We start from the raw sequence: 10,413 nt of genomic DNA on the forward strand, positions 1-10,413 counted from the left end.
AGCACATGCATCTTACACCAGTAGGTCAGACAATGACCAAAGTGGAATGTACAAATTGTTCCTAACACATTCTGTTTTATTTTGATACGACTATCATAATATTGTATTAAACACTCTGGGACAGATGCTAAAGCCTATGAAATCTTGGGACCCCAGGTGTACAGTTTAAGATGTCTTTAAGGTACCTATAATTATGTGTAAGTTGTCATACATGTAATTATTTATTAAAGAATAAAACTTGTAAGATAAAGGTTTTTACAGACCAAAATATAGCGCACTTTTCCCTATCAATCTCTTGTATGGCTACTATGGAGAAACCTAAGCAGAGTATATTGCAAGTCAGACAATTCTAGGTGGGTGATAGAGGAATTGGAAGATGTATTAGTGAGAGCTCTCCAGAGAGACAAGACCAATGGGAGATATAGATAGATAGATAGATTAGATATAGATACAGATATAGATAATATATGAAAGGGGATTTATAAGGGAATCAGCTCTTGTGATTTACAGAGACTGAGAAGACCCACAACAGGCTGTCTATAAACCATAGAACAAGGGAAGCAAATTGCATGCATCAGTCCAAGTTCAAAAGCCTTAGAACCAGGGAAGCCAATGATAAAACTTTCAGTCCAAAACCAAATGCCTGAGAACCCAGGGCAGGGGAGAGTGGGGCGGGTGGCACTGGTGTAAATCTTAGGGTCTGAACCTGGAGAGGCTGGAGTTCTGACACCCAAGAGCAGGAAAAGATGAATGTCCTAGCTCTGAGGGACATATAAATATTGTTTTCCTCTGCCTTTTTATTCTATCAGTCCTCCAGCTGATGAGATGGTGTCTGCTCACATGGAGGGCGGATCTTTCCCCTTCAGTCCATTGACTTACACTCCAATTTCCTCTGTGAAACATCCTTATAAACACACAGAAGTTTTGCCAGATCTCTAGGTATTCCTTAATCCAGTCAAGTTGACACCTAAAATAAACCATCACAGAAGAATAGTTAGCATTCATTATTTTTCTTCCATTGGCTAATAAATGTCATGCTACCATATTCTGTTCAAATTGATACCAAAGTAATAGCCTTCTCAATTTGATATATAATTCACCAGATTCGTTTTGTGAGTGGTAATTAAATGATTCTTTGGTCTCCAGTTGGAGTTGGCAACTTTTCTATTGATTGAATGCTTGGTGTTTAGTTCTCCAAATGTATGTCACTTGGTGAAATTCTACAGTATAATACCTTGACTATATCTCTAGTGCCATTGATTGGTGGGGTTAGTAAAACTGATATCCTGTTCAACATCTCTCTTTTTTTGTTTTGTTTTTTTGAGACAGACTCTCTCTCTGTCACCCAGGCTGGAGTACAGTTGCACAATCTCGGCTAACTGCAGTCTCTGCTTTCCAGGTTCAAGCGTTTCTCCTGCCTCAGCCTCCTGAGTAGCTGGGATTACAGACACGCACCACCACGCCTGGCTAATTTTTGTATTTTTGGTAGAGATGAGGTTTTACCATGTTGGTCAGGCTGGCCTCGAACTCCTGACCTCGTGATCTGCCCACCTTGGCCTTCCAAAGTGATGGGATTACAGACCTGAGAGACCACACCTGCACTGGACATCTCCTTTAACCTGAATGTGTGTGTTGTCAAATAGACACACATCAAGAAATTATTATCTTCTGATGGAATGACTCAACTACCAACTATGATTTTTGTCCTCATGACCTGAACAATTTTAATTGTAACGAAGTGTTTTAGGACCCATAATAATTGCTCCTATAGTGTTCCAAATAGTGAAACTAATAAAAATCATAGTCTTATATTATTTTGCTTTTTGTAGGAATAACAAACCTTATTCACCAAATAGGCAACTGTTTGAAATACAGTGAGATCGTTTTCACATTTTCGTATAATCACTGCTTATTACTCTCATTTCCTCAGCCCAGTCCCCTCCATATACTCCCTATTAAATTTAATTTAAGAAATTAAACTAAAACATATTTTGCAACTTCTTTTATTTTATAAATGATTTTCATTTCATGGTTGTCATTGTGACATGACAGAATTAAACTGTGAATAATTGAACATTCATGTTATAATAGTGGCAATAATATCAGCTGATCACCACACAATCATTTGTTATATATAATCTTGCATAATCATGTTTGTTCAATATAATCTAGTTATTAAGTTGGAAGAACTAATTCACAAACTTAGTCAATTACTTTATTTTTCAGCAATCTAGAAAACTGGCTAATATCAATAATTTTTAAAATTTTAAATTGAAATCTCATGTATTTTAAATAAAGTTTTCTATAATCTTATTCAACATCCAAATTATTTAAGCTTTCTGTTGAAATTGCTGCAGGAGTCATGCAGTAACGATTTACTGGGAAAATTCAGGGAAATGGGCAGGCCTAGAATCTTCCTTGGGTTAATGTTCCGATTACTGCATTAACTTCCTTCACTTAAGTCATACCAACACCACAGCTCTAAATCATGAAGTGAAGAGTTGGCTATACACCCCAAGGTACATTTCAGTATAACATTTATTAACTCAGGCCTGAAAGAGGAATTGATGTACACCTGAAGAAATTCTTAAAGTTTTAATGTGTTTATTCATTTGGCATAATTCTTCTTTATCCGACTAATTTCTTCTGAACCTCCAAGCTTTATGTAAAATCCCTTCACCTTATCCATCACACCCTAATGAGATTCCTCATGTGTCTCCTATATGCTCCCATAGCATCCTGTACTTACTCCCATCACAAAATGTATTGGTTTCTATTCATTACATATTTCCTTATACGTGACTCTATTAGTCCATTTTCATACTGCTATAAAGAACTACCTGAGACTGGGCAATTTATAAAGAAAAAAAGTTTACTTAACTCCAGTTTCACATAGCTGGGAAGGCCTCAGGAAACTTACAATCATGGCAGAAGGCTAAGGGGGAGCAAAGAATGTCTTACACGGTGGCAGGAGAGAGCGAGCCAGGAGGGAACTGCCAAATAGTTTTAAAATATCAGATCTTGTGAGAACTCATTCACTATCACAAGAACAGCATGGGAGAAACCGTTCCCATGATCCAATCACCTCCCACCATGCCCCTCCCTCAACACATGTGGATTACAATTCAAGATGAGTGAGATTTCAATGTGCACAAAGAGCCAAACCATCATATCAGTGGCCTTGAAAGTGGAACTCTGTCTTATTCCCATTCTATCTCCAACATCTTCCCTAGTGTTCAGCATTAATACATGTACAATAAGTAGGTTGAATGAATGAAATATTAGTCTGTATTTATAAAATCATTTTAAACTTCTACTTTAGAATAAGTACCAAGCACCATTCAAGTAAAGTGAGCAATTCTGCATTAAATACAAATGACAAATTTGAATGTTACTCCTGTATAGTAAAATAAAGTTAAGAAATGCTGCCACGCAATTATGTTTTTCTTTAATTTTTATTTTGTTGTTTTCTGTATTTTTTTTTTTCAGGTGAAGTCTCCTCTGTCACCCAGGCTGGAGTGCAGTGGCGTAATCTCGACTCATTGCAAGCTCCACATACCGAGTTCACGACATTCTCCTGCCTCAGCCTCCCCAGTAGGCCAGTAGCTGGGACTACAGGCACCAGCCACCACACCCAGATATATATATATATATATAAAATATTTTTAGTAGAGACGGGGTTTCACCATGTTAGCCAGGACGATCTTGATCTCCTGGCCTCGTGATCTGCCCTCCTCGGCCTCCGAAAGTGCTGGGATTACAGGCGTGAGCCACTGTGCAGGGCCTATTGTTTTCTGTTTTTATTGAATATATGTGAAGAAGATAAGTGGCCAAAAATGTTGTCGCTTAGTCATAGATTGAGTGGAGGCCTTCTTAGGGTATTTCAAATGAATGTATTTATTATTTAAAATGACTTGAATTTATTTTCAATTAGGAGAATTAAATGCATACATGCAATGATATATATATACACACACACACATATATATATATATATACTGTTTGAAGAATGAACTAAAAGTGTTAGAAGTACATAGCAACATATTTACTTGCTTAATTGTTCTTGCCTTCTGAATAATAAAGATGACTAGAAGAATATATAAGATGATAAGAATAAAAATTAATGCTATTTGTCTTTGTGGTGACATAAAGAATGCAAAAGTCATTGACTGTAACCTAATCTAAAAATATATTCGCTAAAGAAGGATGTGGAGGCGATGCGCTATGAACCTAAGTAACTACATATTTTGTTTAATTGTATGTTTGCTCAAAATGTTTTTTAAAATGTACTTTTCAACATATAAAAGGTGACAAGGAACCATAATTCTCCTACCTCCATCTATCTTGAAGTGCATTCTTTACAGATCAAAGGTCAAATTCACTGGCATGCCTGGCAGAGGAAATGAAAAGCAAGTTCCAAGAAAACAATTTAGGAATGTTAAGTGCTTTGGGACATGAAGTGTGTCCAAAGGAATTTCCTAACAAGGTTCAGAGTACAGTGATGAAGGATGGCACTACACAAATAAAGTGAATTTAGTAGAAAGTATTCTTGAAGAAATAGTCCTTTCATTGATGCAATAATTTTATATAGAGAGTTAGAATACATTTCTTTTTCTCCTCAGAACAAATTAAATGATATTTTACTTAGAAGCTATGCTTAGTCTATACCCACTTTTCTGGGGCTCTGATCAACCATGTAATTGATCAACATTTGAAAAAGTTGTAGTATCATAAATCAAGTATAGTTTTGAGCTGTCTTGTTAACTGAATACAGAAAGACTTGCTATCAAGTAATACCCAGAAGTTTTTCTTTGCAATTGTGGGATAACAACATCCTTACGCAATTTCTATTATTTTTAAAATGTAAAGTTATTATTTTAGTAGGCTCTGTAGAATACATCTTATTACTGACCTAGTTTAAACCCTGTAAGTCAATTTAAGTTTATTAATTAATCAATGTGCACTTCTGCAATCTTTAAGAAATGGAATATGCAAGTAGAAGCTAAAGACTTTTAACTCCTGACCACCCAACTATATTCATCTAACACTGATGGATATATTGAAGTATATATTAATTTCTATTACAAAATAAACACATTGACTTGCTTTTGAGATAAACTACTGTACATGAGAAAGAGAGTGAGTTTGAGAACCAATTCCTACGTTTGAATGGCCATCCCCCAAATTACTGTGTACCCTTGAACAGATGACAAAATACTCTTCTCTAAATATTGTCTGTCTGGCAATGAGGAAACAAATCAACCAATATATAGCAAGACTTGACATTTAATTTTTAATTTCTATTTCCTTTCAATTGTGAAACACTGTAATATAAATGCATATTAATGAAACATTAAACAAGAGTATTATAAATTTTAGCATTGTCAAATGTTCACACTTCTATGACTACAACTGTATCCTTACATATATGACAATACAGACCCGGGATCGTTAAATAACTTGGCCAAGGTCACAAGTAGTCGAACTAGAAATAAAGCTTGTTTCTCTAAATTTAAAGTCCAGTATTTTTTCCCAGTTGGATCTTCCTTGGAAGTTGTATTGTCTTTATAAAATTCTTGTGTGCAGCTTCCAGGTTAAGTAATTAGTCTACCAAGAAACACTGCTTTAGAAATGCTGTTTCTAATACAAATAAAATATGTCTAGTTCTCTCACTGGTTTAGCTAGCCAGTTATAGTCAAAATATTTATATTTATTTTATTTATAGTCAAAATATTTATATTTATTTCCAACCATTTATTCTTCTCTAATATAGAAACAAAGAGACTCTCTATAATAAAGATTCATAAAGATTTGATTCTAGAGTTATGCATTCTCATGCATCTACAGCATGGTAATGACTGAAAAAAAATGAAAAGAGAATAAATGAGATTCAAGCTGGAAATTACAAAATACCAATGAACTGGAAAAAGACACATTAAGGAAGTTCTTTTAGATAAGAGAGCAAAAAATAAAACAAAATATTATGTAAGCAACCTACAATATTTTTTTTTTCTGAAAATCTAAAAGGCATTGACAGAATTCCAAAATAAACTCTCATCGTGTGAAAACTGGGTTGGACATACTGCTCTGGGACATTCATTTGGATATTAAATATTAGTGAGAGAAAGAAGAATAGAGAAGAAAGTCTTTTCATTTTTCATTCCACTTAGAGATATATTTAATTTTCTTCAGGTTGAGTGGTAGGATCTAAGAGAACTTTCCTCAAATCAGAACGCCAATTATATTAGTTGGCAAACACAAAAAAGATTCCATGGCAGGTATTTCTTGGCATGAGACTGCATCAGTTTTTCATTTGTAGAACTCCTTTCAAGACATAATTTTCTTGAAATGTAGCACCCTCCGCAATATTTATGTAAAAGAAGAAATCATCAATGTAGTCAAAATATTTAAGATTGAAAAAGGATACAGAGTCAATCATAAGAGGGAAGAGTGTTCAAAGAGGAATATATTACAAAACATAAAATGCATTCCATTTCTCTAAGTGTTTGGATTTGAAGTTGAGGTCGAAATATATGCACTTCTATTTTAATTAAATACAAATTTTAATTCACTAGGATGGTTAGAAATATGTGTGTGCTATTCCGAATGAGAACTCTCAGTCATGTTAAGAAAGTGGGAATAAATGCAATAAAGCTTCCCTAAAAGAAAGTGGTAATAACAAAGTTTTGAGGTCTAAAATTGTAATTATAAATAAGTGCAGGACGACTAGCTTACTCATTTTTCATGTTACTTTGAACAACTACTTGCTGTGTAATTATATGAATTTGGAAAGGTCTTTTGTAATCCACCGCTAATGTGTTGCCACTGTAATATGAATTTTTTTAAAAAGTAGTAATTAGGCCAGGCACGATGGCTCATGCCTGTAAACCCAGCACTTTGCGGGGCAGAGGTGGGTGGATCACGAGGTCAAGAGATCAAGACAATCTTGTCCAACATGTTGAAATCCTGTCTCTACTAAAAATACAAAAAAAAAAAAAAGAAAAAAGGCTGGGTGTGGTGTCGCGTGCCTGTAATTCCAGCTACTCAGGAAGCTGAGGCAGGAGGATTGCTTAAACCAGGGAGTCAGAGGCTGCAGTGAGGCGAGATCGCACCACTGCTCTCCAGGCTGGCGAAAGAGTGAGACTCCATCTCAAAACAGAAAAAAAAGTAAAAAAAAAAAAAAAAAAAGGTAATTATTATGAAATGTATCCTCTACTATTTCCCAGGCTGTTTTTTTTTTTCTTTTTTTACATTTATCTAATTTTAATCATCAAAACAACCCTATGAGGTTGGTATGATTATTTACATTTCATGTTTTATAAAGAAAGAAAATGAAGCTGAGTGGTAAGTGAATTACTTGAAGAAAGTAACAAAGCTAGAAAGAAAGCGAAGCCTGTTGTTTGCATTGTAAGTTCACTCTTTCCACTATTATGTTTTAAATACTTCCATTGAATTCTTATTTAAAAAATAGTTTAAGAGGGCAGATATTACTTCCTCTACTTTAGAGGATTTTATTATAAAGACTACATTACTAGAAGTTACATTCCCGAAAAGAGAATAGAGGTTATACCTCTGTTGCAAGTACATTAGCAAGTGTAATTGCTGCTATATTTCCTATAGGGTAAGTGCATAGTGCCATTCAATGTTCTTCGTATTCTCTTTTCTTCATAGTAGGTAATTTTGTTTTAATAAAATCTCAAAATCTTGGAGCTGAAAGATATCAAAATTCACCAAAGCAATATGGGCATCCACCACTTCTTTCTGCCTTAGCTTATTTATCTGAAAAAAAGGAGAATAGAATACTTACATAAGAGGATTTTAGAATGATTGAGTTATATTGTATATTAACATATCCAGAATAATTCCTATTATGCAATGTATACTTTAGAAAGATATTTTTATCTGTGTTGGAAATATAATAACTTTCTCAGAGTTCAGATAAGATTTAAAATAATGAAGAACAAATAAATTTAAAAAGTAATTTGACTTTCTGATAAATCAATGAGTTATAGAGATCTAACGTTAGTACTTCAAATATATGTAAATATATTTCTACTGATAATTATTATTAATTGGTCCAAGGCTTATGATGACAAAACATGGATCTTATGAACCTTATGTTTCCAGAACTAAACTGTTGTTTGGCTATTTACCAGAACTCGGGAAATGTTTTAATATGCAGAAGGTTCTTCATTGTATTTGTTATATTGATGTGAACTGAACGGTCTCAATTAAAATGATTGTTTTATAACAATATACTTAAAATTTCACCGAATAAAAATTTTTCATTATTGAAAAATACAAAAGAGAAATGATCAAAAATAAAACTACATACAAGTTTAAAATATAGAAAAGGAGATTCTGAAAGCAAGTCATAATCAAATAAGTGACTTTAAAGCTAATTCTGGGTATTTAAATTATATTTGTCTCAAGCCTGTAATCCCAGCACTTTGGGAGGCCAAGGAGGGTGGGTTGCTTGAAGCCAGGAGTTAGAGACCAGCCTGGCCAATATGACAGAACCTCATTTCTACTAAAAAAAAAAAACAAAAAACAAAAATTAACTGGCGGTGGTGGTGGTGCACATCTGTGAGTGATCCCGACTACTCAAAGACTGAGGAACAATAATCGCTTGAACCAGGGAGGCAGAGGTTGCAGTGAGCTGAGATGCCGCCACTGTGTTCTAGCCTGTGTGACAGAGCAGGACTCTGTCTCAAAATAACTAACTAAATAAATAATTATATTTATCCTTTTACACAACTATAAATTATAAAACCTCCAACAAAACAAGTATTTGCCATTTTTTCTTTATCTCTGATCTTAACATATATGTGCAAGAGTAATAAATACAATACAAGTAGCAAAAGTCCCATAATTAATGGCAGAGAATTAGATATCTGCGATGAGGAAGATTAGTCAAAGGCAGATTGGTTGCCTCAATGTGTAATATCGTAAGGGTGTCCAGAATGATCTATCCTAAGAAATTATTTCTCTAAATCATGGACAGTACTAAGAATTATTTAAAACAATTTCTCTAAACATTTTTAAAAAGCAATGTGTGTTTAGTGATGGGAAAAGAGAGGAAAATTTAAATATATGTTTGCTTGCTCCAGGTTTCTCACACAGCTGACTTAATGAGGCAAATCTTTTGACATCGTTATAGGAAGGCAGAAAGTGGAGTGTTCATGCCTCCTTCCTAAGGCACAGGTCCTGGGATGTTAATAGTTTTCTCCTCCAGGTATTCCAACCAAGAATCACCAAGCAAACTTGGCTTTCCCAAAAGCGCCTCATGAAGTTCTCTTAAAATAAATAACCTGGCCTCATTGCCTGACTTGAGCAGTGCCTGCATCAGTCGATTTTAGATACATTAATTTTTACCAAAAAAAAATCTTTTCAACAGTTTTGTATGATGCAAAATATTTATTATACATTTTAATATATTACATTCTGTTTTACAAACTAGATTATATTCAGTGCAGATGGTATTTTTATCCTTCTACTTGTATTTTTATTCTTCTTGAATAGTACCAGCCAATCTAAAGAAGAGAAATTCTCTATTACCTGAGTTCACAAAAGGGAACAAAAAAGACACAAAACTGTCTTTTTTCCTTTGGAATAACGTAAAAACATTTTTTTTTATTCTCCAGAAAGAAGTCTTGTATATATCTCCCCATTTGTGATTGTAGATATAAAAGTTGACATCTCTTGATAACTCAGCAGAATAGGTTAAAACTACCCCCCAAAAGAAGCATCAATTAATAAATAAATAAGAGAATAAAGTTATATTAATAAAATTAAAGGTTCCTCATGTAAAAACCAAATATAATATGTAGTTACATTTGTAGCATTGTGCCAATTTCCTAGTTTTGATCACTGTATTATTGCTATGTACGATATTATCATTGAGGAAAGCTGGGTGAAGGATGCATGGAACTCTGTACTATTTTGTACTTACATGTAGAGTTTACAATTATTTTGAAATACAAAGTTTTTGTTTTCAACGTTAATGTAATACGGTGATAACATACTTAAAATTAAAACGTTTTATTCCTAGGAGGATTCAGTCCACATATTAAGACATCAGATCATAAATCACCATTCATCATAATATTCATGATTTTCGACACATATGTCTTTCTGTTATAGCCAAACCTCTAGATCAATGCTATCACTAAGTGAGCTTGAAATAGGAGATAAATTATTCTACCTGGGAAACTACTTAAGTAATCTTTCGTGCTTAGTTCTAAAAAATAACCAGGCGGTCCAGAATATCTTTATGAAATATTTTGAGGATTGCAGCACCATTGTGTTTTCTTAACTAAGCTCTCTGATTCTTGTTTCATTATTCTGGTTCTGAAATACACCTAATCACCTTAAACTAATTCCCATCGAGAAGTCATCAAAAGGATTCTAAAT

This window comes from Macaca fascicularis, chromosome 11 (assembly GCF_037993035.2).
Source record: "Macaca fascicularis isolate 582-1 chromosome 11, T2T-MFA8v1.1".
Lineage (NCBI taxonomy): Eukaryota > Metazoa > Chordata > Mammalia > Primates > Cercopithecidae > Macaca > Macaca fascicularis.